Raw genomic sequence first — 27,970 nt, 5'->3', positions numbered from 1 at the left:
ACATGCCCAGGTTGTGGATTCAATCCCCAGTAGGGGGCGTGCAGGAGGCAGCCAATCAATGATTCTCATCATTGATGTTTCTATCTTTCCTTCCTCTCTGAAATCAATAAATATATTTTTTAAAAGACAATAATTATTATGGATAGGGACTTTGCTTAATTGCTCCAAATAGGGACTTTGCTTTTCATGGTCCAGTTTTCTTCAGTGATAGAAACAAAGATAAGGTGTCCAAGGTGGAGGCAATGGGGAAATCATGGCCGCTTCTCCCCTTTTTATTGCCTCAGTGAGGTAGAGTCTCCCTTGGCATTTGGTTGGTACCAGAGCCATACCTAATACATGTTTCCACGTTTCTTTCACAGTCATAGTCATCTTCAAAAAGGAAAGGTCTGGAACTTAGATGAGGGGCACCATTCTCATCAAAAACAATCATTTCCACTGGGAGGTTGATCTGTATTTATTTGTGGAGAAACTATTGTATAAGCATTCCGGACGCTCGCAGCCTCTCCAGCCCAGGAGACTGGCAGCACTTGCGATGCGGTTGGAACCTGGAGCTTAGACAGGAGGTGTAGGATCAGAGTGAAGTAGTATCTGACAATTATGCTTGAAATTTTTATAGGGATTTTTGTCATCCTATCCTTTCCCTCTGAAATAAAATTAGAGGTTTATTTTAATACTTTGGATTCTTCCCCCTTTTTGAGAAATAAAGTTTTTATGAAAAGCCTGTGTGCCAGATTAACGTTCTCTCCCTCATTGGCTATTCCCCTCCCTCCCTTTCCCTGTCCGGCGGCCTCACAGCCTCACTCTTACACATTGTCTCCCTGGGAGCTGGTGGGGAGGCAGCCGGACCCTCCGCCTCGACTGCGCCAGTGCAGGCAGCCCGGCAGTGCCAGGGGACCAGACCAGAGGCGGGAGAGGAGAATGCGAGGACTTGAAGGAATAAAAGCATGGTGATGGTCTGAAGTTGGTGTGTATGACACGAGCAGGCCACCACTGTGCAGGTCCACACAGTGTCCACCTGGATGGCCAGGGTCCCAGCTGACCTCCTCACCTCAGGGTCACCTGTTTCATTAGCAGCTCTCACCCCTCACCCTCCTCCCAGTTCCTGTTCTTGGGGTCCCTGGAGTCTACAGCTGAAAGGTTTCTGGTCTCATGGAGGCACTTACAAAAAAAATAGCCATCACTTACATGCTGCTGCTTATCCTCGGAGGATGTTTGATGAATCCTCAATGGTGTCATGTGGATCATGTTCCCAGACTGGCTCTAAACTGCCTCTCATCCGGACCCCGACACGGTCTGGCAAGTTACCCTGCGGTCCTCTGAGTGGGGGATTCGGCCATAGCTTGCCAGAAAAGGCGACCGAGTCCCGCCTGGAACTGCATGGTGAATCCCACCATCAGCGCACAGCCAAACGACAAACGTCCCTGACGTCTAGAATAGCAAGTGACCCACTCAGGCCTTTGGGGAAGACGCCAAGGGGGCAGGCCTGGATCTGGGCCCCAAGAAAGACGTCGGGAGTGAGGAAGTGACGGGCAGAGACTCGGGCAGGGGACCGTGCAAACAGAAGTTCAGGCATGGGGGCGGAACACAAGTGAAGACTCCAATTTGGGGCAGAAGTTCACGTGGGTAAACAGGAAGGTATTACTTCCAAATGGCTGAGGGTATCCTCTTGACTGGAGCTACTCTTCTTAGGGCAAGAAATTGGTTGGGATTTGGTCCGAGAAACACAGCTACAGGCTATATTGCAATAGGTGTTGTCTGCTCTGTCCCCCTTATTTTAGGGAACCTTCTCTGCATTTGCAGTACTTGGCCTCAGTCTGTGTGCTTCAGGGGAGGGATGCTGATATCCCAGGACCTGGCTATTTTTAGTGGTAGTCTCGTGACCTGGGTCTGAGAAGTCTGTTAGCCTGCGAACAACGATTGCTGCAGGGCCAGGCGTGTGATTAAAACTTGGCCACACAGCTTACTAGTGGAATTGGATTTTTACTGCGGTTATTAGAAAAAGCTCTCTGGAGTTGTAAACTCTAATTCTCAAGGACTAAAGCCGGTAATATCCATCCTTCCACGTAGAGAGGCTGTAAGCAGTATCCGCCCAGAGGAAAGGGAGCCAGGGGACATAGAGGGCCTGGGCCCCTGGCTCCATCTGTGCCTGAAACCACCCCTGGACTCAGTTCAATCATTTCCCTTCTTTGCTGAAGCAAGTTTGAGTTGGATTTCTATTGCTTTCACTTTAGAAGACTTGGGATGATGTAGCTGGGTTCAAACATCTGCTCTGCCACTTAAGTGACTTTGGGCAAAGTCGCCTGACTTCTGTGAGCCTGTTTCCTTGTAGGAATTTTGACACTTCCTACCACATAGGTGGTAATCTAAATACTTGGCACAGCCTGGGCACACAGCAAGCACCCAATAAGCCAGAGAAGGTCACTTGCGGCTTTCACATGTCCAACTCCATGTTTGACTGCACTTCACAGGAAACCAGACGTTTCTTCTGTTCCTCAGGAGGCAGTTTTCAGGAGTCGGGGTTTTCCCAGGCCGGCTGCATCTGGTCACCAGAAGACAAGCCTTGCCCTCCACAGGGAGGAATAGAGCGCTGGGTTTCATTAAACATTTAAGACCTGGAATATGTGGGTGGCTGCTACTGAAGAAGGCATGAGCAGTAAAAACGCTGTTTTGGGTCTGAGATAGAGAAAGGGGACTGTTTCTGGCAACATTTATTCAGGCGGCATGGGATTAAAAAAAAATTGTATTGCCCTAGCCGGGTTTGATCCTGGTCAAGGGCATGTACCTCAGTTGCAGGCCCCTACCCCTAGCCCTAGTTGGAGTGTATGCAGGAGGAGGCATCTAATTGATGTGTCTCTCTCACATTGATGTTTCTCTCTGTGTGTCTTTTCCCCTTTTACTCTCCACAAATCAACGGAAAGATATCCTTGGGTGAGGATTAACAACAACAACAGCAAATCTATTATCTTCCCACCTCCAGCAGGTGGTAGTGGTATCCCATCCATCAGGACAGCATCCTAGACAGCAGGAAGGAGAAATAACTGGACAAAATAATATTGCCAGCTGCCCCTTCTAAGTGACTTTCCAGGAAGGCCCAACCAATGGCTTGGCCAGAATTGGCTTGTGGCCTCCCCTGTCTATAAGCGATCTGGGCACATTGCAGCTCCAGGAAGTAGGAGTCTATTGGTAGGGGAGGATGGAAACGGTAGAGGGAAATTATCCTAATTGATCAGGGAGCTGGAAGTGGGATTGATTAGCCTAAATATGGCTGCTGGGAAGGAACTGTTTGTGGCCACATGGACCATTCTGAGTGCAAAGGAAGCTGGGAAATATATTTGTAGCTAGGCACATCCTTGTCTTAACAAAAACTAGGATCCTCTTTGTAAGGAAGAAAAAAGGATAAATATTGGGTAAGTTGCTGGCACTATTTGCCTCAATTACCCATAAGGCCTTGTGGATTTTCTTAGAAGGTTATTTTGTTTTCTTGAGCTCATTGATAGGTTTTGTAATTCAGGTTTTGTGGTAGGATGGGAATGCTAAATTGCTCTGTAAGAGATGAAGAAAAGGCTAAATTCTCGGGCAATTCTGGAGAGCAGAGGGTGGGTTGTAGATTGCCCTAGAACCAGGATCAGCAGGAAATTGGGCTCGAGAAAGCTAATTTCCAAAGTACAAGAAAAGCATTTGTTTTTAAACTGATGACTCAATGGGAACAATTCTCTTGAAAGTACTTGCATTTTAGAAAAAGAAACTTGTTATTCCAAAGAATTAGCCAGAGTGACATAGTGGGAAGAGCATGCATTTGGGAGTCATACTGGCCTGCCCTGCCAACGAGAAATTATGTGAACTTAGCAGACATACTTTTACTATTGATAAAATAAGTCTCAGTTTCCTTACTGGGGAAAAGTAGAGGACTAACACCTACCTATCAGGAGAGAACCAAGTAATGGAGTAGACACTTAGCGACGAAAGAAGCTCCACCAATATTGGCCACAGTTAGCAGTAGGAACACAGCTGGCATATCTGTCTTTCTATTCCCCACTGAGCGCAGCTAGGAGCAATGCATGTAGGTGCTAACTGATCAATAGTTTTTTATTGAGGTATAATTGACATAACATTATTTTAGTGTCAGGTGTGTGACATAACAATTTGATATTTCTATACATTGTAAAATGATCATCAGAAGTCTGGTTCATATCTGCCACCATATATAGTTACACATTTCTTTTCTTGTGATGAAAACTTTTAAGATCTACTCTCTTATCAACTTTCAAATATCCAGTACAGGATTATTAACTCTTGTAATTCACACCAAGCTGTTCATTACATCCCCATGACTTATTTATTTTAGAACTAGAAGTTTGAACCATTTGACCCCTTTCATCCATTCCACCCACCTCCCACACCCTGCCTCTGGCAACCACCAATCTGTTCTCTGAGTCTATGAACTTGGTTTGATTGGGGTGGGGGGCAGTGGGGGAGCGGTTTAGGATTCTACATATAAGAGAGATTGTATTTGTCTGGCTTGTGTTTTTTCCTTACCAGAATGTCCTCAATGTTCATTCATGTTGTCTCAAATAGCAAGCTTTTCATTTTTTTATGGCTGAATAATATTCTATTATATGTGTACTAGAGGCCTAGTGAACAAAATCTGAGCACTCGGGGGAGTCCCTCAGCCTGGTCTGTACCCTCTTGCAGTCCAGGAGCCTTTGTGGGATGTCCGACTGATGGCTTAACGCTGCTGCGAAGGCTCCCGCCACCACTGCTGCACTCGCCAGTTGTGAGCCCAGCTTCTGGCTGAGTGGCACTCCCCCTGTAGGAGCACACTGACCACCAGGGGGCAGCTCCTGCATTGAGCATCTGGCCCGAGGTGGTCAGTGTGCATCATAGAGACTAGTCATTATGCTATTTGGTCAATTTGCATATTAGCCCTTTTTTTTTTTAAATATATATATATATATATATATATATATATATATATATATATATATATATATATATAGAATAGGATATGCCATATTTTCTTTATCCATTCCTCTATTAATAGACACTTAGGTTATTCCCATAGCATGGCTAGTGATTATCATTCGAAATGGATGACTTGGGCAGAATTAGGGAGGTGGAGGGGGTCTTTTCTGAGAGCCATGAATCATTGCGGCTATTGGAGTGAGGGTGGCAACCTGAAATGACATTTGCTAAATTTCGAAACCGTGTGGGGCAAGAGACCAAAGAGCCGAAGCTCCTAAGAACAGAACTGAATCTTCCGCAGGCTTTCAGGGTTGAGAAGACCGGCGGGCTGTCAGTCCATGCCTTTGCTGACCCCGACTTATTTCTAAAAAACTGAGGAGTGTCACCGTTCTCTCCTAGTTGTGCACGTGAACCTGCCCTTGGGGTGTCCTGGAGTGGGCGGTAGGTTACATGTTATGATTACAGTGTCTTTTCTGCTAGGGCTTCTGGCAAAACTCAGTGAATAACCTTAAAACAGCTTTTACCTTATAACCCTTTTAGTGAGAATGAGGTTTAAAACTTCATTCAATACTCAGTGAGCACTTCAGTGTTACGTGCTGGAAATAAGAGACATTTCCCCTCCCCAGTGGTTCAAAACTTGTCTGAGAATGCTGCCCTACCCCCAGATAGTACCTCTTAATTCCCAGTTGTATCCCTCCTTTTATCCCAATTCCTAGGAGAACCCCTTTGGACAAAACAGATCTGTTCCAGTTTGGTAGGGAGGAGAGGTCACTGCCACCTCACTCTTTATTTCATCTTGCCCTAAGATGCCTCCAACACTAGGGGGCAGTCTGGCCCCACAGACCTAAGGAGGCCAGCCCTCAAGTCCTGGTGCCTGCAACCCCGCCCCACCACCACCCCGCCATGCTCACCTAGAGGAGTGCTGGCACAGTAAAACAACCCCAAGACCCACTCACCAGCAGGCAAGGACACAGGCTTTTAGGGGGATGAGAGACAGAGCAGGGTTTGGATCCTGGTTCCGCCACCTCCTTGCTGTTTGACCTGGGGAAAGTCTTAAGTTCTCTGACCTTTGAGAACGCTTATCTATAAATGGGCTCTGTAAGGTTATAGGTGAAGCACTCGGCACAATATCCGGCATATGGTAAGCCTTCAATAACTGTTTGCTGTTACTATTGATTCTGTTCTAAAGAGTAGCTTTCTCTTAGTTCTGGATATTAATTACTCTTTTATTTAAAGTCCAAACATCCATTTCTAGAAAATCAAGTGGAGACACTCTTAAGAGATACCTGCAGTGTACCAGGCGCTAGACTAAAAGCCTGATGTCACAACAATATGAGTGAGGTTATTGTGATCCTCTATTTGACAGGTGCAGAAAGTGAGGATCAGAGAGGGTGGGTAAATTGCCTAAGGCCACACCGTTGGAAGTGGTAGGACTCGGATTAGAACCCAGAAACTGGGTGTCAGTGCTCGTAACCACCACAACAGGCTGTAGCAGCAGTGTTTTCCCAGAAGCTTCTTGTACTTTAGTCCAAGGCAAGTTGTGAGGAAGGCTGAAGAAGGAGGTTGCCATAGCTACTAACTGGACCCCTTTGCGAGTAATCAGATCCTCAGTCTGCTCCAGTTTTGCAAGAGGAGATGCTTGTCTGGAAACTCTCCTCAACACCTGCCCCTGGAGGGAGCCGGCCACACCTGAATTATTTAGCGCGTCTCTAGACACTTGATATAATGAGCAGGTGTGGATGCTTCTCCAACGTTGCCCGACATGCCTTTACTTACCCCTTTTCCCCTCCCCCTTGTTGCCTGTGAGGAAAAGGGAGGCATCTGCTGTCTCCACATTGTGTGTCTACCTCCTCCGCTATCCCCCTCCTGAAAATTATTTGTTGGAAACGGACTGTTTTGCTGCAAATTTCAAATCATGTTGATTTGAGTTTAGATTGGTGATATAAACAGGACCCTAACTAGTGAGTGGATAACTTGTCTTTTTCTATTGATACACAGTTCCTTTTCCTCTATCCTAAACTTACACAGATAAAACCCAAAGACTGAATTTGTACAAGTGAAACAACAAAAAGTATAAAAATATTCATAGTTTAGATTTCACCTATGTAAAAGGAAAGAACTATCCTTAGAGAAAGGGAAGGGAATATGAATACAGAGGTGTCACATGGCCTATAATTGTTAGGCCATCATAGCACATGGAATAGCACGATAGCAGTTATACTATGATCAGGGCCGTGAGCTTTCTAGAGTCCGCTCCCTGCTCATGCACCTCACCTGTTGCTTACATACACCCCTCGCCTTGACGATCCATCCATCCATCTGTCCCTTTCTCTCGCTTCCTGGTTCAGGGGCCAGGGCTGTGGGCTCGCTGTGCAGTGGGGACTTGTCCTGGGGGGGAAGGATTGTTTCCAGGTCTGCTCCTCCTCCTCTCCATCTGGTCTGTGAATGTACTGTTATTAGCATCCTTTGTGGTACCCTGATTAGATTGTAATGTGAAATCAAATTGAATCCTAATTAATAACATTTGAATATCTCTTTATAGTGAACTATTTGAAAACAATGAGCCATTAAAAGTCAAAGAATATTGACATGGGTAGAGGCTAACCACAAAACGTTGAATAGAAAAAAGCTAGACTGTGAAAGAAATATAATTGACATTTCCCAACGATATTACATATATATGTTTGGTCAGGAAAAAGACTGGAAGGAAGTATATCAAAGTATCATGAATGATTCTTACTGAGAAGGGAGACTGTTAGTGACTTTTATTTGTCATTATATTCTTCTAAGTTTTCCAAACTATTTTACTGCTTGACTTATTTTTAGACTATTTTTCTTGTTTTCATCGCTACTAATCTTTATTCCTCTGGGAAATTCTTGGTACAATGGTGAAAATAAAATTTGTGATAACAGCCTTTGAAATCAAAAGAGAGGCTTATTTTTCCATCCCAGCCCCCTTTGCAGCCTGCCTTTTTCAGACAAGAAATCAAGGTGCAGGGGCTAAGTTCAGACAGGAACCCTGGCCACTGCCCCGTTTGGGGATTGTAGCCTCAGAGGAGAGGCTGGACTGGCAGCTGCAGGGAGCCCCTAGCCCGGGCTCTGTCTGTGGCTGAGCTGGTTTCACCCACTCTGCAGGAGAAACGCAGAAAACCAGAGGGGCATCTGCTCCTGGTACTTCACCAAACTCTGGTTTCCCTTCTCTAACTCGCTAATAAGGCTACATCGCTGACTGTGTTTCCAGATTCTGTTTCAATGCAGACAATTAGATGGTAAATAATTCAAGAGAACGGAAACTGGCAAAGTGGTGTGTGATGTCCAAATAGCTATCTTGTTTACCCGCTGGTGTAAACTTCAGGCTCGCCTGCAAGTGCGGAGCCCAGGAGTGGGTAAAATGTGCAAACACAGGAATTTCCCTGTTTGCATTCCTTCCCACCTGTGAGCATTGTCTGGTGTGAGGACAGTTTCCCAGTTTGATTCAAGTGAAACAGCATGTCTTTGGCAGTCAGATCTGATGACTTCTCAGGCAAGTCTGAAGTCCCTCCCAGAGGTGGGTTGAATGTCCAGAATCCAGAAGCATCCTCCTCTCTTTGGGGTGAGGCCTCGTGATCAAAGTGGAGGTCTCTGCGGTATCACCACCCATCCGCTCCCTCTTCCCTCTGCGCAGTGAGGGAGCGACTTTTACCAGGCCCTGCTAAGCCTGCCCATCACTCAGGAAGCAGTCTTATTTAAGGCTCTTTGAGTTACAGGTAACATAAGCCACCTCCACTTTGCTTAAGAAGAAAAGGATAATGTGTAATATGGACACAGGGTACCTCAGAAAGCCCAAGGCCAAAATAAAATAAAAAGGAAGGAGGGAGGGAGGGATGGGGGGGAGGGAGGGAAGGACGGAAGGAAGGAAGGAAGGAAGGAAGGAAGGAAGGAAGGAAGGAAGGAAGGAAGGAAGGAAGGAAGGAAAGCTCGCCCAGCCGCTTCAGAGACAGGAACTAGCTCAGCAAAAAAGAGTAACTAATGTGTGTAGCTCAGGTAAGCAAACCACAGTGAGCACCAATGATAGGAGTTGGAGCTGACAGCATCTAGCCCAGTGGTCAGCAAACTCATTAGTCAACTGAGCCAAATATCAACAGTACAACCACTGAAATTTCTTTTAAGAGTCACATTTTTTTAAACTTAAACTTCTTCTAACACCTGTCTGATGTAAATACAGAAAACTACCTATGAAGCATTCTTTAAAAATGTCTCTTATTTCCAACATGTAGCACTGAAGTGCTCACTGAGTAGAGAATGAAGTTTTAAATCTCAGTCTCATTAAAAGGGTTATAAGGTGAGAGCGGTTATAAGGTTATTTACTGAGTTTTGCCAGGAGCACCAACCACCACAATAGGCTGTAGGAGTGTCACCGTTACACAAGGTGATGTGTAACGCCACTTCAAAAGATTGAGTGGGCTCCCCCAAGGAAGGAGAGGACTCCAAGTTGGACTGGGACTATTAAAATGGCAATCCAGCCCCGACGCAGCTGAATCCCTGGCCAGATTGAGGTGATGGGTCCTCACCCCATTTGCTAACAGAAGCAAAAGAGAATCATCACTGAAGAAAACTAACATCATATACAACCCCGATGGTTATTTTATACAACTATGAGATATTGCAAAGAGCCGAAAAATATGACTAATAATTCAGAGAAAGAACAGACAGTGGAAGCAGACCCACGAATGATTCTGATAATTGAGCTAGTGGACAAGGACTTTATGATAGGGATTATAAACATGTTAAAGAAAATATGTTTCACACATATGAAAAGATTAAGAATTTCAACAAAGAATTGAAATTTATAAAAAGAAAAAATAAAAAAGAAAAGAAAAAAAAAAAGATGGAACTGTGAAGTCTACATCGTCTCACTTCAAACACTGACTTGGGATGTGTGAGCCAGAAGGACCACACTGCCCTGGCATTTGCAAAAGTGCCAATATTGCCCCATGTGTCATAAGACTAAACGCTTAAAGCTATACATGAAGGTACATTCACCTCTGCCCCAGGCCTCCACCCAAGCCTTTCTCTTCCCCCGTAGCCTCTGAGGACCTGGAAGCTAAAGAAATCCGGTGCTCAGCTCAGTCCTGCATCTGGCACCTCAGTCAGATGCAGCAGGGATGTGCTGGGGCTGGGCAGAGCAGAAGCTGGCCCCAGGCCAGGGACTCCTGGGTGGTGACTGGTGGTGCACCCAAACCCAGGAGAGGGAGTAACCCAGTCAAGCTCCTGCGGAGTTAGGGTGTCAGGTTACCCTCCCCTATTCCTTACCTTTCAGTCCTAGGTGCCTCTCGAAACTGCACCACCCCAGCTGAGGAGCAGGGAGTGGGGATGGGGATGGGCGGGAAGCTAGTTATCGGGAAATCTGTCTGCCTAGATTAGATGCTCATTTGGGTTGATGTGAGAGGCCAACTTTAAACTGGAGCAGGCACTCTGTCCCGGACTCCCCGGGCAGAAGCTGGGTTATTGTCACCATTCCCCATTCAGTGGCAGTCTCAGCCCTTCTCCGTGGGCCTGAGGGGACCCGTTGGTCCCACACACACACACATCCACTCCCTCCTTGACTCAATCGGTCACCCACCTTTCGGAGCGTTTTCCTGTGAGACCCCAAAAGAAGAAAAAGCACTTGGTGTCCCTGTGTTGCTGGTGTGAGGTCAGTGCTAACAAGGACCGTAGACATTAACTCAGAAGCTGAGCCCACGGGGAGGAAGAGCCTGTCACAAACTTCCAGGAACGAGATGAGCAAGTGCTGGGCTGTAAGGGACAGCGCGGTGACTGCAGTTACGAGTGCTGTGTCATGGGTTTGAAAGTTCCTGAGAAGGTAAATCTGGAAAGTTCTCAACATAAGAAAACAATTGTAACTATGTGAGGTGATGGATATTAGCTAAACTTACCGTGGTAATTATGTTGCAATATGTACATGCATTAAATCATTATGTTGCACACCTTAAATTAATGCAATTTTGTATGTCAGTTATATTTTAGTAAGACTGGGAAGAAGAAAAAAAGGAAGTAGGAACCTCAAACACCACAGGAGTTGGGCCAAAATGACCCCACAATCCCGGTGGCCAGTGATAGAATAATAAGGATTGTAACTTCATTCAACTCAAATCCCTTGCATATATTTAAACCCAGGAGTCTGTAATAGCACTCTTAAACCCTCATGTGTCATCTTTTGAAGGAGGCTAGCCTATTATTTTGAAACGGGTAAAGAAAGGGAAAGAAACAGCATTTACTCTGTCATCGCTTTCCAGCTGTGTGTCGGAATAAGGATAACCAGGTTGCTGAGAGGAAGTGGTTCTTTGTAGAAATGTGTCCATGAATAAATGAAGAGATGAAGCTTAGAAGTGAAGTTAGCGTATCAACATTTTTGCAACTTGTAATGAAATCGTGGATCTAGGCAATGATCATCAATGGTTGCTAACATTATATATATGTGTATACACACACACACACACACACACATATATTGGGTCGGCAGCTAAGTAATTGCGGGTTTCACACATATATGGCTTCAGTTGAATTTTTAGGTTTGCAGACGTAGTACAAATGTAAAACACATTTTGTTATTTGATAGTTGGCTATTCAGCTGTTAATCAGTAAAAAAAAGTTTTTTGATCTGTTTTGTAGTTTTCGTTTGGCGTTCATTGAAAAATGAAAAATCAAAAGGAACATTTTCGTCATATTTTGCTTTTTTATTTCCGCCAAGGGAAAAAACGCATCGCAAGCTCATGAAAAGTTATGTGCTGTTTATGGTGACGAAGCCTTAAAAGAACGGCAGTGTCAAAATTGGTTTGCCAAATTTCGTTCTGGTGATTTTTCACTCAAAGATGAAAAACGCTCTGGTTGTTCAGTTTAAGTTGATGACGCCCTAATCAAAGCAATAATCAATTCGGACTGTCACAGTACAACACGTGAGATTGCAGAGAATTTCATGTATCACATACATGCATTGAAAATCACTTAAAACAACTTGGCTATGTTCAAAAACTCGATACATGGGTTCCTCACGAACTGAAAGAATCACAGTTAACGCAACGCATTAGCAGCTGCGATTTGCTAAAGAAACGTAATGAAAATGATCCATTTTTAAAACGACTGATAACTGGCGATGAAAAATGGGTTGTTTACAACAATATCAAGCGGAAAAGATCGTGGAGCAGGCCAGGTGAACCAACTCAAACAACATCAAAAGCTGATATTCATCAAAAGAAGGTTTTGTTATCAGTTTGGTGGGATTACAAAAAAATTGTCTACTTTGAACTCTTACCACCCAACCGAACGATCAATTCTGATGTCTACATTGAACAACTAACGAAATTAAACAATGCAGTTGAAGAAAAGCGGCCCGAATTGACAAATCGAAAAGGTGTTGTATTCCATCATGACAATGCAAGGCCACACACATCTTTGGTCACTTGGCAAAAATTAATGGAGCTTGGTTGGGATGTTTTGCCACATCCACCATATAGTCCTGACCTTGCACCATCTGATTACTTTTTGTTTCGATCTTTACAAAACTCCTTGAATGGTAAAAATTTCAATAATGATGATGATGTCAAATCGTACCTGATTCCGTTTTTTGCTAATAAAAACCAGAAGTTTTTTGAACGTGGGATTATGATGCTGCCTGAAAGATGGCAAAAGGTCATTGATCAAAATGGGCAATACATTATAGAATAAAGTTATTTAGTTCCATGAAAAAATTGTCTTTGATTTTCTTTTAAAAATCCGCAATTACTTAGCTGCCGACCCAATATATATATATATATATATATATATATATATATATATATATATATATATATAGGCATTATATGCCTTCTGATGTAAATACAGAAAACTACCTATGAAGCATTCTTGAAAATTCAAAAAGGACCTAAACCTGATCAAGCCTTTTGACTTAACTACCATTTTGTAGAAAATACAAAGTTCATGTATTTCCTTTGAAATACTGTGGAGAGGCAACTAGCAATATACCAACTGTGGGAAACTCTGGGACAAGAGACCAAAGCCTTTCAACAAGCAAATCACAGGGTATGTGTGTGGCGGGAGGGATTACAGAAAACCATATACATATCGCCCAATTTCAATGTGTAGGTCCTAATGTAAACAAATTCTAAAAAAAAACAAAAACATTTTTAGGATACAATTAGGGAAATTTGAATACCGAATTGGCATGATATTTAAGAAAGCATTGTTCGTTTTTTAGGTGTGATGACATTCTGTGTGTAAAACACCCATCTCTCAGAGTGACACACTGGAATAGTGGTGGGTGAAATTATATGATGTGTGGGAACTGTTTCAACATAATCTGAGAGGAGGTGTAGAGGTCAGCGGGTGGGAGCTGGGTGATGGGCACATGGAAGTCTAGGCTGTGTTCCCTTGGCTTCCGTGTACGTTTGAGCCATAAAGAGAACGTGGGGAGGTGCCAAGCTGGGTGCTAAGGTCTCTTGGTTGGAGCAGACACCCATCCCTCCTCCAGAGTGTCCTACGTACAGACTGGTTCCCAAACCCTGAGCGCGGAGCCCTCTCTTCTTATTCTTTTTCCTGGCAAGCTCCATCTTTGAATGGTTCTGCTCACTAAATAAATGCATTTATTGTGTCAAAACCTAAAAATACTATACCTTTGGAGCGGTTCGAAACATCTACACATTTCTTCTTTGTGAGCCTTACAGGAGGTCTTGACTTAGAATCCCAAAGTCATCCAACTGTTTACTTTTACAGGGTGGAAACTGAGGTAGACGGGCAGACTGCCGAGATCACCTGTTGGCGGAGGTGGGTCTGGAGCATTGTCCTCCTGACCCTAAGCCCCCCTGCTTTTGCCCAGTACACCGCCCTCTGGGGAGAGGGGGTAGTTCTGGGACTGCGTGTATAACCTGGCTCACTGTGCAAGGCACAGTCACTTCGACAGCCCATCATCTTCTCTTCTGAAGGCTGAGCCATGCCAGTGCCTTCAGCTTTTCTTCCTAGATGTTGTTTACTGCCACCTCTGAGGCTATTCCAAAGCCGTCTGACACATTACCAGCTTGTTTAAATTCCCCCCTGTGACAGGTTGCTGAGCACTGATTTTCCTCACCCATCTTAAGGATGAAATTAAGAAGTGAAACAAGTCAACCCTTGTTTTTTCAGGGGCATGTTGGCCAATTTCCCATCACTCATGGTAGAAACAAAACCAAAACCCCCAAAACCACCATGCACAGCAGGAGAAGAAGAGCAATCAATAGATGCCACACTCGGTAATCTTGATGTCCCTTCCTTTCACCAGGCCACAGTATGAGCAAGGTCGCTTATTGAGAAATATCTATGCGCGAGTGTTTAGCACTTTATTTTGGATGCCTGTCACAAACACATTCACAGAGGTTTTCCCACATTAAAGTGCCCCTCAGCAGTGTTTCCATTGCAACTTCTCCTCCATCCAACAAGAACCTCCTTTCAAAATGGCAGACCGCATCTCCGCCCAAGCCTTCTGTCTCGCTGACAATGTAGAGCAAGGAAGGAACCAGCCTCACTGCCAGTGTTCTCACATGCAAGATTGAAATCTTTAAAAGCCCTTTTGGATGGTTCTGTGGTCAACTCTTGTCTCTATTGGGAATTATTCGGTTTCCTTCCTGAATTTCCATCAGGGGGAAAACGAGGCTTGATCTGCCCACAGCGAGAACAAGTGGCTTTCACAGCAGCTGATTGGAATGGGAAACTGGGATCAGATCCACCTCCAAAAAGCTTTCACGTGAAAAGGGATGAGGTTTCAGTTATCTGCTCCAATTCAAGAATCTCCAAATGCTTCTTGAAAATCCAGAATTGTTTATTTAAATCAATAAAAGAAGAAAAAGAACTATAACTAGAGCCAAGTTTTGCATTGCTACCCTCAAGGGCCCATCACGAGGGCAGAGCGTGAGGAGTGACTGTTAGTACCGTGGCCCTCCCGTGGGACAGGAAGCTCCATCATCCTCTAGCCTGCACGCTTGGCCTCAATTCTTTCTCCTGATATTCCCAGGCTACCTCCCCAGCCAACCTTCTTATCACCCTGCTTCCCTGATTGTCAGTGTTCTGCTTCCAGCCTAGAAACACAAGCCAAAAAAACATACAAAAAAATGACACTACATATTATATAAACTTAGCAAACCAGACACAGAAGAGAATTCCCCGCATTGGATAAAGGCTATAGAACACAAAATCTAGTGGGGGTGGGGGGGGAGGTTTGAATCATAATCAGTGGCAGAATATCAGAAGCATTTCCATTAAAGTCAGGAACAAAAGAGACAACTCTCCTGTAGTGTACAAATACAATGGGCTAGAAAGGGAATGAGAAGCATACATTTGGTGAGAGGGAAAGAGGGCTTCCTGGTTTTCCTGTTCTTACTGCTAACAGCTCCACTTCTGACCTTGATTTTTACATCTGGGTCTGTGGCAAGGAGCAGATGGGGATGGTCTGAGCTTAAGATCCTATGTGGCAACTACCAATTTTACCATTACCCAGTTGGTCATTTCCCTTTAGCTATCTGCAGCCAAGGCAGGAGGCAGAAGCCAATCTAATAAAGAGGGAATTATGCAAATTAAACATCACACCATAACAAAGATGGCTGCGCCCACAGCAGAAGCCAAGTTCCCCTAATGAGCCTTAATAAGCAATCAGCAGGGATCTGAGGCTGCATGGCACTGGGCTAGGGCAGGGGACCTGAGGCTGCACCTCCCCAACTCTGGTGCCAGACTGAGGCTGTGCCCCATGCCATGTGGGGCTTTATGGGGGACCTCAGGCCATGCACCCCCCCCTGGCACTGGGCCTGGGGACCTGACACTATGCACCCCCTGCCTGGTGGGGTTTGACAGTAGTGGGGCCCGCCAGGTCTGGATCTAGCCCTATGGGGGTGGGACTGGCTGGATCTGGGTCTTGCATGATTTTGAGGCGCATGTGGGTGGGTGGGTGGGGACTTGACTCTGGTTCCCATGGCATGCCCCCAACTCTGACAGGAGGAAGATTTTCATATATATTTTACTAATTTCCTTTCTTCTCTGACACTTCTATTATAGAGAAAGGGCAAATAGCAAGATTAAAATATTTCCTCTAATGAATTCCCTTTTAATGAGCACAAATTTTGTGCACCAGGCCACTAGTAAGAAATGAAAAGAACACACCACACTTAACTGGATAGAGTTGCATGATTTAAAAAAAAAGATGGGGGGAGATGGTGAAAGAGAGAGACAGAAAGCAAGAAAGAATTAAGTGAGCAAGAAGGACAAGTGAAAGAGAAAGGGTAGACACGTGGATGAGTAGCCAGGAGTAGGTCAGAGAGCAGAATCCTGACATGGAGAGTGATGATGAGAAATGGGAAGAAATAATAGCCAGGAAAGCATCTGGATACAGAACCTGGAAGCCTTATCATGCCTGGAGGAGTGTGGAGGTGTCTGTGAAGGAACTGGGTTGGCAGGAAGGTTTGAGTGGGAGGAAGTCGCTGTGGGGCCATGGAGATCTCAGGTCAGAGCAGAGTTTGGGGAAGCTCCCAGTCCTCCAAGATGTGCCAGGAACTCTGCTAAGTGCTTTACACCCATCGCCTTATTTAATTTAACCCTTACACCAACTCTGTCGTGTAGGTGCTCTTACTTCCCTCTCCCTCTTCTATAGACAAAGATTTTGTATTTTGCCTAAGACCAGTCATTTAAGAGCAAGTGGAGCTGGGATTCAACCTGGGTTTGCTGACTCCAGAGCCCTGGCTGGTATCTCTGCAGCTTCACTTCTCCAAATCCTTATCTGACTTGACCCAGTTTACCTTCCAAGGTTGGGTGTATTCAGGGTGCTGTGGGAGGGATCGCTATGCATTCCTTGTGTGGGTGGGTCAAAATAAATTTTTTGGGCTAGTGAAATTATGGAGTCAGTGGCTCTAAAATCCATGTCAAGTGAGGAACCTTTGGAGGCGCTGGGGCTGGTTCATTGGAGGAGAGAAAGGAGCAACATTGATCATCTGACATGGAAGAGGTGGCCATCTCCTGAGTTGGCCCAGAGGGAAGGGTGGTTGGTGTGACCCAGAAGCTGATTACAGCTCAGCCTTGGGTCAGACCCGCAGGTGAGGCTCTCTGAAAGTGGGATGACCTGTAGAAGCTCCCCATCGCTGAAGGTGTCCAAACCAAGGCTCCACTGTCCACTTATCTATTCATTTTTGTGGAGAACGCACAAAGTGCCGTCTCTACTCCAGGCATTGGGGTACAAAAGGTCACAAGTCAAATGTGCTCACTCTTTTCCCGGAAATTTCCTTTTCTGGGGAAAACAGACAAACAAATAGAGAGACAATGATATAAACTCCTTGTCGGTCATGTTGTGTGTTATGAGGGAACTGAGGTGGGAAAGAAGGGAGGAAACTGGAGCAGACCTAGCCCTGCTCCATCAAGGGTCCCTGCTATGGTTTGCGTGTGTCGGTCCCCCAGCTTCTGTGCACTTGCGTTATAAGGACCAACTCAGGCAACTTTGTTCCAAGGACAGGCAGCCCTTGGGCCACTGGGACTGGAGCTCTTTGCCCCAGGCACAGCACAGAGAGCTCCTCCAACCCCCTGAGCCAGGACGTAGCTGGGAAAGCCCAGCCCTTCGTCTTTAGGAGGGACAAGGCTGGATGCAGTCTGGGCCTCCAGGCTTCTTCCCTGCTTGGTGACCGCCGATTCCCTGCATGGATCCCCTCATCCACTGTGGATTTCGCACTTTTTATTTTATTTTTTAATATATTTTTATTGATTTCAGAGATGAAGGGAGAAGGATAGACAGATAGAAACATCAATGATGAATCATTGATAAGCTGCCTCCTCCTATGGATCGAGCCCACAAACCAGGCATATGGCTCTTGGTCAGAATAGAGCCTGGGACCCTTCAGTCCGCAGGCCGATGCTCTATCCACTGAGCCAAATCGGCTAGGACTCTTGGGGGCACTTTCTAGATAAAACACTTGCTCGTGAATCTGCTTGTCTCAGGGTCTGCTTCTGGGGAGTTCAACCTAAGATAGAGGGTAATGATCTGACTTTTTAAAAAGAGTACTTTTTAAAAGGTACTCTGGTTCCTGTAAGAACAGACTATAAGCATGTATTATAGGAGATCAGTTAGGGGCCAGTAGTCTGGGTAAGGGATGAAAGAGGGGACAATGGTCATAGCAGGAAGAGGAGAGCTTTAAGATCGCTTTTGAAGATGGAATTGACCAGGTTTGCTTGGACATGAAGGAAAGAAAGGAATCCAGAATGTCTCCTATGGATACAAGTCCTCTCATTGGGTGAGAGGTGACTTCAAAGGCCAAGTGTCCATTTGAAAATCCACCTGCAATGGCTGGGTTTAGTAACCAAACAAAAGACGGGCGCGAGAGATGGCTGCCCAGGAGGACAGACATAAAAACAAGGGACTGCACATAGATTGCAGGTGGCTTGCAGAAATCATTAAAGTAGCCCAGTGTGTTTCTATTTCCTGCTCCTATAGCTCCCCACCCATTGAATCCAGGCCATGCCTGGGGTTGTGAAATGCTGGGCCTTTCTCTGGGAGGAAAGTGGTGGCGTGAGAATCATGCTGACCTTCTTGGCTTCACTATCTCATGTTCTTGCTGTTCTTTTTAAAAAAAAAACCACATATGCTCAGCTGTTGTTGTTGTTAACATTTACTGAGTACTAACTAAATGCCATATATATACAATATATATATATGTGTGTGTGTGTATGTGTGTGTGTGTGTGTGTGTATATATATATATATATATATATATATATATATATTTTTTTTTTTTTTTTTTTTTTTTTTTTTCCCCCCGCAAAACATGTATCACACTTTAACAGGTGATAGATCAATTGGTATTTCTTTTCAACCAGACTTAGGTTTGAACAGAGGAAATTCATCCTAAAATGCTACTGGAAGTTTGAAACTGCAGTTGAAGTATAAGCACTGCTTTTATAATTACTCAAAGTGTGTATATATTTTGGGGACAATATATATTTAACCTTCATGACAACTCTTTGAGGTGGTGTTCTTTCATTTCCCTTTGGAACTCAAGCCATCTTGGCTTAGCCATTTGTTCAAAGTCAGGTAGCCTGAGAGTGGCTGAGCTGGGATTTGAATCAGAAGTCCCACAACAGACCCCAAGTTCTCCACCAGTATGATTCAGCTGACTGGAGATAAGACCATGTTCTCAGGGCAGCCTGAGCATTTCCACTGCCTTGACAGAACTCCAGGCACTCAAGGCCGTGAGCCCTGGGCAGATTCTCATGGTCTCTCGACTGACACGCCCACTGCCCTATGTTCCCACCCAATCCCAGCGTCGCAGGTTTTCAGGGCACCCATCTAGCTCTGCTCTACAAAACAGGGCTCCCCCATCCCTGTCTTGGATTCCTAGTGAACAATCCAAGTTCTTGAAGAAGGCAGACCCCTTTGTGGTTATGGAATTTCCTTAGGAGCCCAAAGACACTTGATTGGGGCACATCGGATCCATTGCACCCATGTTCCCCAAAAGGAAAGTAGGTGAACAATGTCGTTGACTGTAGGGTCTGCTCACAGTTAATGTCTAGTATGTTGTCCGGGTGGCACGTACCTAGAAGCCTGGATGTTCCCAATTCGCTGGAGACTTCAGGGCCTTTTTTGATTTAAGAGGAGCTCCCCAAGGCCAGAGAAAACGCTGCCACAGGTGAAAACAGCCTAAATGTCCAAGAGTATTTAACTATTAGTTCTCTCACGAGTGTAACATTCCACATCACAAAACATTCTGGGTCCATGGTTAATAATGACAATATCAAAATAGTGAAATTAACTAATAGTGAAAAAATAACTTACTCCGAAGGCTATCTGCAAAGGCTACATACTATGTAATTCCAACTATAAGACATTCTGAAAAAGGCAAAACTCTGGAGCAGTTAAAAGATTAGTGCTTGCCAGGAGTCTGGGTGGAGGGAGGAAGGGAGGTGTGAGGAATGAATAGGTGGAGCACAGGTAATTTTTAGGGCAGTAAAACTATGTAATGATAAAGCATGTCATTATATAATGGTCTAAACCTACTGATGTACAGCACAAAGAGTGAACCCTAATGTAAACTATAGTCTTTAGTTAATAATTGTGTATCAATATTGGCTCAATTTTAACAAATGTACCACACTATAGCAAGATGTTAATAATAGGCAAAACTGTGTGTGTGTGTGTGTGTAAGGAAAGGGTGGTGAGAAAGTATATGAGAACTCTTTGTACTTTCCACTCAACTTTTTGATAAACCTAAAACTGCTCTAAAAAATGAAGTTTATTAATTTAAAAAATGATCATCTATATTTCAAACATACAGAGAATATGAACACATATTGATTCACCACATAAGTTTATCTTAAGAGATTGCCATATTTGTTTTAGATCACGTTTTAAAGAACAACATGTATTGTAGAAACCAATATCTTTATATCCTCCCTAAATTTTTACCTCTTTCCTCCCTCCCCAGAGAAAATTCCTTCTATCCATTTTTCTATCTTTTTACACATCTGATGACTTTAACAGTATGTAATATTGTTTTTGACCTTTTACTTCTTAAAAATTGAATTTTATTTCTGACTCTGCTAATTACCTTTTTATTACTCTTATATTAAGAATTAGTATTTCTTGATACATTGCAGCTCTTGTTTATTCATTTCAAATGCGATATAGTATTCCATATGCATATACCACAATAAGACATTTTAAAGTAATATTTTAGACTATATCTTTATGACATAAGGAAGTACTCCTAATGTTAAATGAGAAAAACAAGATATAAAATGTTATTTAAAGCATGGCATTAAAAATATATATATACATGCAAAATACTCTAATGTCAAATACAAAAAAGTTAAGGCATGTCATTTTGGGGGGAGACAGTTCATATTTACTTATTTGCCAGTTGAAGTTAACATACAGTATTATATTAGTTCCAGGTGTACAACATTGTGATTAAATATTTATATGACTTACAAAGTGATCACCCTGATAAGCCTAGTGTGAGGCATAGTTATTACAATATAATTGACTACATTCCCTATGCTGTACTTTATACTCCTGTGACTGTCTTTATTGTTTGTTGTGTTTTTAGAGTGTGAAGTGAGAGCGAGTTTATTAGTGACGCAGTGAGACAGAAAGTGGCTGCTCCACAGACAGCAGTGGCTACCCCCCCCCCCCCCCCCCCACTGTCTTTATAACTGGCAAGATGTACTCCTTAATCCCTTCACCTTTTGTTATCCATGCCCCCACCCACCTCCTATCTGGCAATCATCCTTTTGTTCTCTGTATCTAGGAGTTGGTTTCTGTTTTGTTTGTTCATTTCTTTTGTTTTCTTAGATTCACATGGTATTTCTCTTTCTCTGCCTGACTTATTTCACTTAGCATAATACCCTCTAACAATGCCGTTTTTGCATTGTGGAATTATGAATAATTTTCCATATTTCCTAAACTTTGTACAGTGACTAAGGGTTGGTTTTCTAATAAAAAAAAAAAAAAAAAAAAAAAAAAGTAAGACTAAAAGCATGCAGTGCGACTGACACTGGAGTCTGAACTGTCTATCCCGCAAAAGTATGATCTCCCTTCCCGCCTCATTGGCGGAGCCCCTGGCGAAGCTGTGACCAGCCCTGCCTGTGTCACCCCGTCGCCTCTCTGGGGCAGCAGCTGGCCCTGAGGCTCCCTGTCCCCACAGCTGTGCCTCCCTGGTCTCTGCGGCACATTTGGTTGTTGGTTTTTGATGCCTGATATCCACAACGCAATTACGGGACTGGCTATAATTACGCCTGCAGCGGTATTATAGGACTGGATATAAATACACTTGCTGCATGTGAGGAGAGTTTATTTCTGTTCACAGTTTACCATCTGGTTGGGTACACCCGCTCCTCACAGAGAGGGTGAAGAGCACTGTTCCAGCTAGAGGGGAAATGGGAGTCAGATCAGAGGCTTTAAATAAGCAACTTCTGCACAGTCCGCTCAGCGCCTGTGATGGGGCCACCGAGCCAGGAGCCCCAGGGGAGAGGCAACAGCTTTGAGCAGCTTTGTGTCGGGTCTGTATTGTTCGCTCCCTGCCCCGAGCTTGGATGAGGCTCAGCCAGGCCAGCTCAGACCTTCCTAAGCCACCGTACGCCTATGCAGCCCCTCTCCCTGCAGAGGCACCCGTGTCACCACCTTCTGCCTCAACTTCCCTGTCCAGCTCAAGTCCTAAATATCCACCTGCCTGCTAGGCCATCTCATCTGCCTGTGCTACAGCCACATCAACAACACCCAGAATTATTTTTTAGATTCCCTGACAAGATATTTATTCTGAATTTTCTACTTCTCATAATGGTACTATCACAGTCCTGTCATCTAGGGGATCATTTTTTAAAAATATATTTTATTGATTTTTTACAGAGAGGAAGGGAGAGGGATAGAAAGTTAGAAACATCTATGAGAGAGCAACATCAATCAGCTACCTGCTGCACACTCCCTACTGGGGATGTGCCTGCAATCAAGGTACATGCCCTTGACTGGAAGCGAACCTAGGACCCTTGAGTCCACAGGCTGATGCTCTATCCACTGAGCCAAACTGGTTAGGGCATAGGGGATCATATTTTTGTGTTTTTTTTTTAAATATCTCTTCATTGATTTCAGAGACGAAGCGAGAGAGGAGGGAGAAAGAGAGAAACATAATGATGAGAGAGACTCATTGATGGGCTGTTCCTACATGCCCCTTACTGGGAACCAAGCCTGAAACCTGGACATGTGCCCTGACCAGGAATTGAACCATGACCTCTTGGTTCATAGGTTGATGCTCAACCACTGAGCCACACCAGCTGGGCTACATGGTCTTGCTTTATTTAAAAAAAATTCTTCATGGTGAGAAATTTGGCAAAATGTAAATAAAATTTAACAGAGACGATAAAAAAATTTCTTTGCTTATCAATAGTTTCTAATTTTTTCACAATGATTAAATTTTACTACTGGACTACTGAAGAGGAAATAAACTGAGTGGCACAAAAGTGAGAGGATATTAAAAACATCACTCTCTATTTTATGTGTTATACATGTGAGTTCATGACATAACACTTTCGTGACTTGCTGTCTTGAAAGTTCGCCGTTGTTAATTCCATCACCTGTCATGGGGTGGTTTAGACACACAGAGGTTCATGTTTACCTGTAACACAGAGAGGCCTCACTTCTCACAAACGGTGGCTGCCCAGACCCCTGCGTCACAGCCAACAAATCTTGGCTTTTTTTTTTTTTGCTTTTTTTTTAACCAGCCTCTGGACACAGGAAACCCTGGGCGAGGGAGTTCCCCTGGCCTGGCCTACGAAGCTTAGGCCGGAATTGCCACAGAAGCATCGGAACAATAGGATGTGCTGCCGTGGATCCCAGGAGGACATAGCGCTAGATTGAAAAGCGTCTTTGCATCACTGATTTTCCCCGCTGACTGAGCCCCGTGCCTCATTTGGCAGCCCCGCTGCAAAGTGCATGAGCTGTTGGTGCCCCAGTAGCTGCCGGTAGATTGATTTTGCTAGGATTGCGAGTTGGCCATCTTGAAGTGCAGCCTGCAGGAGCGTCCTCTGGCTCAGCCTCGGGTCACACACAACAGCCCCAGCGGCAGCGGCCACGGGAAGAGAGACGGAGAGCTGTCCTCTCGCCTCAGAGGCGGCAGGGCCTTCAATCCTTTCTGCAGCCAGGCAGGAGGAGACATGGCCGCGAGGGAAAGCAAGCAAGGGTCTCTTCTGCGCTTTCCTTCTCCCTCAAGTGTCCTCCGTGGTACGCTCTTCCTCTTTCCCTCAAATCTCTCCCTCTCTCTCTTTTTCTCCCTTCCTGTCATCTTAGCCCCCTCTTCAAAAGCAAAATACCCCCCAAAAAACACAAGGATAACATTTACAAAAAGAAAACATAAAATAAAGACTAGTTTGTAAAACAGCCAAGGGTGAACGATTTACAATAAAATGATCAGAGAGAAAAGCAGAATGTAAAACTAACCATGCAATAGGGCATTGCTTTTAAAAAAAGAAAAGAAAAGAAAAGAAAAAGATGAAAAGGAAGAAAGCAAGCCAAGTGGGAATCGTGGTAGCTTTGGGCAACAGGAATATAGATGATTTTTTTTTCTTTTCTTTTTTTTCCTTTTAAACGTTTTTGCATTTCAAAATTATCTAAAATGATTAGTAGCATACTTATCCTCAGGAAGTTTTTATAAAAATAAATACAGTAATAATACACACACAAACAACTAAAGTGGTCTTTGCTTTTCATTCAGCAAGGTGTATTGGCCTCTGCCATTTAAAATAACAGAAACCTGACACAAACAATAGGGTGGTGAAGGCCTGGGGGCAGAGATGGGGGTAAGCTGAGGACATCAATAGGGAGAGGGGGAAAGGGACATATGTAATACTTTCAACAATCAAGATTTAAACAAAAATAAATTAAAAAACCCAGAAACCTAACTCAAGCTAATCTGGCAGGTCCTCAAAAAGTTACACTTAGAGTTACACATAACATATGAGTTGGCAATTCCACTCCTAGGTATATACCCAAGAGAACTGAAAACATATGTCCACATAAAAGCTTGTAAATGAATGCTTATAGCAGCATTTATTCATAATAACCCAAAGTGGAAACACCCCAAATGAATAGGAACGGAAGGGATCAACAGACTGTGGTAACACGTACAGTGGAATGTTATTCAGTCATAAAAAGAGCGGAATGCTGATACATACTATAACAAAGGTGAACCTTGAAAACAGCATGCTGAGTAAAAGACCTACAAGGCTGTCTATGGTATGATTCCATTGATATGAGATGCCCAGAATAGGCAAATGTATAATGACAGAAAGTATCTTAGTGGTTGCCAGGCACTGGCAGGAGAGGGAAATGGAGACTAAGTGCCAATAAAATGTAGGGTGTTTTGTGTGTGTGTTTGTTTTGTTTACAGTGATGACGATGTTCTGGAATTCATTTCCAGTGATGGTTGCACAATCTTATGAATATACTACAAGCCCCTGGGTTGGACACCTTTGAAGGAGTGACTATTCTGGCATGTGAATTATATCTCAGTTTTTTTGTTTTGTTTTGTTTTGTTTTTTTAATATATCTTATTGATTTTGTACAGAGAGGAAGGGAGAGAGATACAGAGTTAGAAACATCAATGAGAGAGAGTCATCGATCAGCTGCCTCTTGCACACCCCCTACTGGGGATATGCCCGCAACCAAGGTACATGCCCTTGACCGGAATCGAACCCGGGACCCTTCAGTCCCCAAGCCGACGCTCTATCCATTGAGCCAAACCGGTCCTGGCATATCTCAGTTTTTTAAAAACAGGGTGTCGATCACACTGCCTTTGTCATTGCCTCTGTGCTCATTGGTCCCTCCTCCTAGGTTGGGACCCTCCTGTCCTTGTTCCCTGGGCCTCCAGCGCTGGGTCGAGGACCTAACAGAGCAGAACATGAAGCCCCTTAGCTGGGTGGCCAGAGTGTCACCTCCCCAAACCCCAGGGCCCCCTGGCTGGCTCTGCTCCCGCCCTCCTGACCCAGCCGGCTGTTAAGGTTACATTCGTTTAGTGAGGCTAGGTTGGCCCATTTCTGAAGTTTAATTTTTTTTTTCAGGCCATTTAATAATCTCTCTTTCTCTCTTGCCATCTCCCCTGCACCCCCTTTTTCTTCACCACCCTCTTTTTCCTCCCCTGTCTCTGCTTATTCCTTCTTCCTGGCTTTTTTTCCGCTAACCTTAAAAATGATTTTTTTTTTCCCCCAGGTAAACACTTCATTAACTACATTACTTCAGAGTAGTAAGTCTTCTAAAGTAAACGCAGCATATTCTCATTGGTGAATCCTTTGCCCGCAGCTGCCTTCAGATGCTCCCCACATCTTATGCCCTCCCCAACCCCTGACCTAGGGCAGGCCATTCTACTAATACAGTAGGAGTGGGTAGACTTGTCTTGTACTTCCGATTTCTTGCAGGTCACCATTTTAAATGTCTTATTTTGACTACTTCATAGCATGAAACAATCTCAAAGTCAAACCTTGCATACTTGGTCAAGATCAATGCAATTGTATAGAATGGGGATTCTATTATGTACACTTGTTTTTATCCATCCAACAACACGACGTGTTGGAGCACGTGTCTTTAGACTGATAAACAGAGGCCTGTGCCTAGACGTTTGGAGTTACAGGTTTATGTTCATTTTGGCCCTGTTTCCCCAGCGCAGCGATCCCCACGGCCCCTTTCTGCCCGACCCACACATTCCTCCTGACCAAACGCCACGAAGCTCACCGAAGTTCCCCAAGGCAGCATCCCCAGCATTGACCTCCCAAGACTATAGGATTCTTGGACCTGGCATTCCACGATGTTCAAATCAGTTTTTAACATTTTTAGATAGAGAGGGAAAGAAACATTGATGTGAGAGAGAAGCATCTATCAGCTGCCTCTTGTACCCATACTGACCGGGAATTGAACCCAAAACCTGGGTATGAGCCCTGACCCGGGAATTGAACCAGTGACTTTTTGGTGCAAAGGATGAACCGCACCGGTCACGGTTCAAATCATTTTTGGGCCCTCAGTAATCTACACAGCACATGCGGTAGATTCGCTTTTTCTCCTGCTCCCTCTTCTAATTCCTCACACTCATGGCCCACGTGCTCCTGCCTGTTTATGATCCTGGCTTGTGAGCGCCACTTGCTTGCCTGTTTTTACTTCTCTCCAACAGCAGAAGGACTGCTGGGAATCATCTGATGCACATGAAGAGAAAATGAGGGCTTACTAATAAGGTTAAATTAAATTTAAGCAGACTTTTATCAGTGTGTAATGATAACTGTTTGAGATGAGCAGACACAAGCCAGGACCTCAAGGATTTTACAATCTGGAGAGAGGATGAGGAATAAGACTCCCCATACATACATGAGTTCCTGCCAAATACGGTGAAGCCCATGAGAAAGGAATAAATGAAAGCAGGGGTGCTCACGCTTCCCCAGGGAACCAGGAAAGAGACCGTGCGATGTGAGCGAATGGCTGGGATGGAGAGCGAAAGCCCTGAGCTTCCCTCCAGGCTCAGTCACTGGTGAAATGATAAGCCTCCGTGTTCCTCCTTCCCAGGAGAGGCCCCCATACCATCCAGGGCCCAGTGCGAGATGAGCACGCAGGGCCCCTTGTTAAACAAATGGAGCGTTTCAGGACGGTGAGAACAGAGCAGAGGACCCTTCTCAGCACCGGTGGCACATCCAGGGGCCTGGTCTTCTCCACGGAGTCAAGTGCCACCAGTGCCCAGCGCAGGGCCTGCTACTCAGACGAATCAGTGAATGACTGGAAATAAGAAGGAATTGAAATGGCCGAAACCGGTTTGGCTCAGTGGATAGAGCGTCAGCCTGCGGACTGAAAGGTCCCAGGTTCAATTCAGGTCAAGGGCATGTACCTTGGTTGTGGGCACATCCCCAGTAGGGGGGTGTGCAAGAGGCAGCTGATCGATGTTTCTAGCTTTCTATCCCTCTCTCTTCCCCTCTGTAAAAACTAAAAAAAAAAAAAAATATATATATATAATGAATTGACATGATTACCTCTAATGATTTCTTGGGTTGCTTTCACTGTTAAAATATTATTAGACCATGATTCTGAATAACTTCTGGAGGAGACATTTTAGATGAATCTTAAAGGACAGGATTTTTCTTTCTCTCTGTCTCGCCCTCTTTCCTTCCTTCCTGTTCTTCCTGTATTTTTCCATTTAGCTCATACACGCTAATGGTAATGGTAGGCTTTCCACTGAGAAGCGCAACAGTCACACAGACGGGGACCAGCAGAGGCGTTCACATTTGAAGGCTATGGCCTCATTTAAGATTCCTTGAGGCAGTTTCCCACGTACATCAGATGCCCACGGTTTAGAGTCTGGTTTTTCATTTTAAAATTATTTTGTTTTATGCTCATTGAACAAGTTGATAGATGTTTTTGAAGGAAAAAAAATCAGAAAATTATAGAGGAGCAAGAAATTTGACATAGTTCTAATGGAATTGCCGTATAAAACTACTTTTTCATTCAATAACATATT

General features: G+C 44.4%; 1 long non-coding RNA gene across 1 annotated transcript; it reads right to left on the bottom strand.

Annotated features, from left to right (window-relative positions):
• Nucleotides 1–11: 11 nt before the first annotated feature.
• On the bottom strand, nucleotides 12–17,879 carry LOC118719328. The gene is made up of 3 exons (XR_004988098.2): nucleotides 17,865–17,879; nucleotides 10,705–10,707; nucleotides 12–435 (listed from the first exon to the last, which is right to left on the bottom strand). It is a non-coding gene; the product is annotated as an uncharacterized LOC118719328 (long non-coding RNA).
• Between the last annotated feature and the right edge of the window lie 10,091 nt (nucleotides 17,880–27,970).

The sequence above is a fragment of the Pipistrellus kuhlii genome, unplaced genomic scaffold (genome assembly GCF_014108245.1).
Source record: "Pipistrellus kuhlii isolate mPipKuh1 unplaced genomic scaffold, mPipKuh1.p scaffold_m20_p_15, whole genome shotgun sequence".
In the NCBI taxonomy this organism is placed as follows: domain Eukaryota; kingdom Metazoa; phylum Chordata; class Mammalia; order Chiroptera; family Vespertilionidae; genus Pipistrellus; species Pipistrellus kuhlii.
The sequence above is the reverse complement of the archived record's forward strand: the minus strand, read 5'-3'. Positions and strand labels throughout refer to the sequence as shown.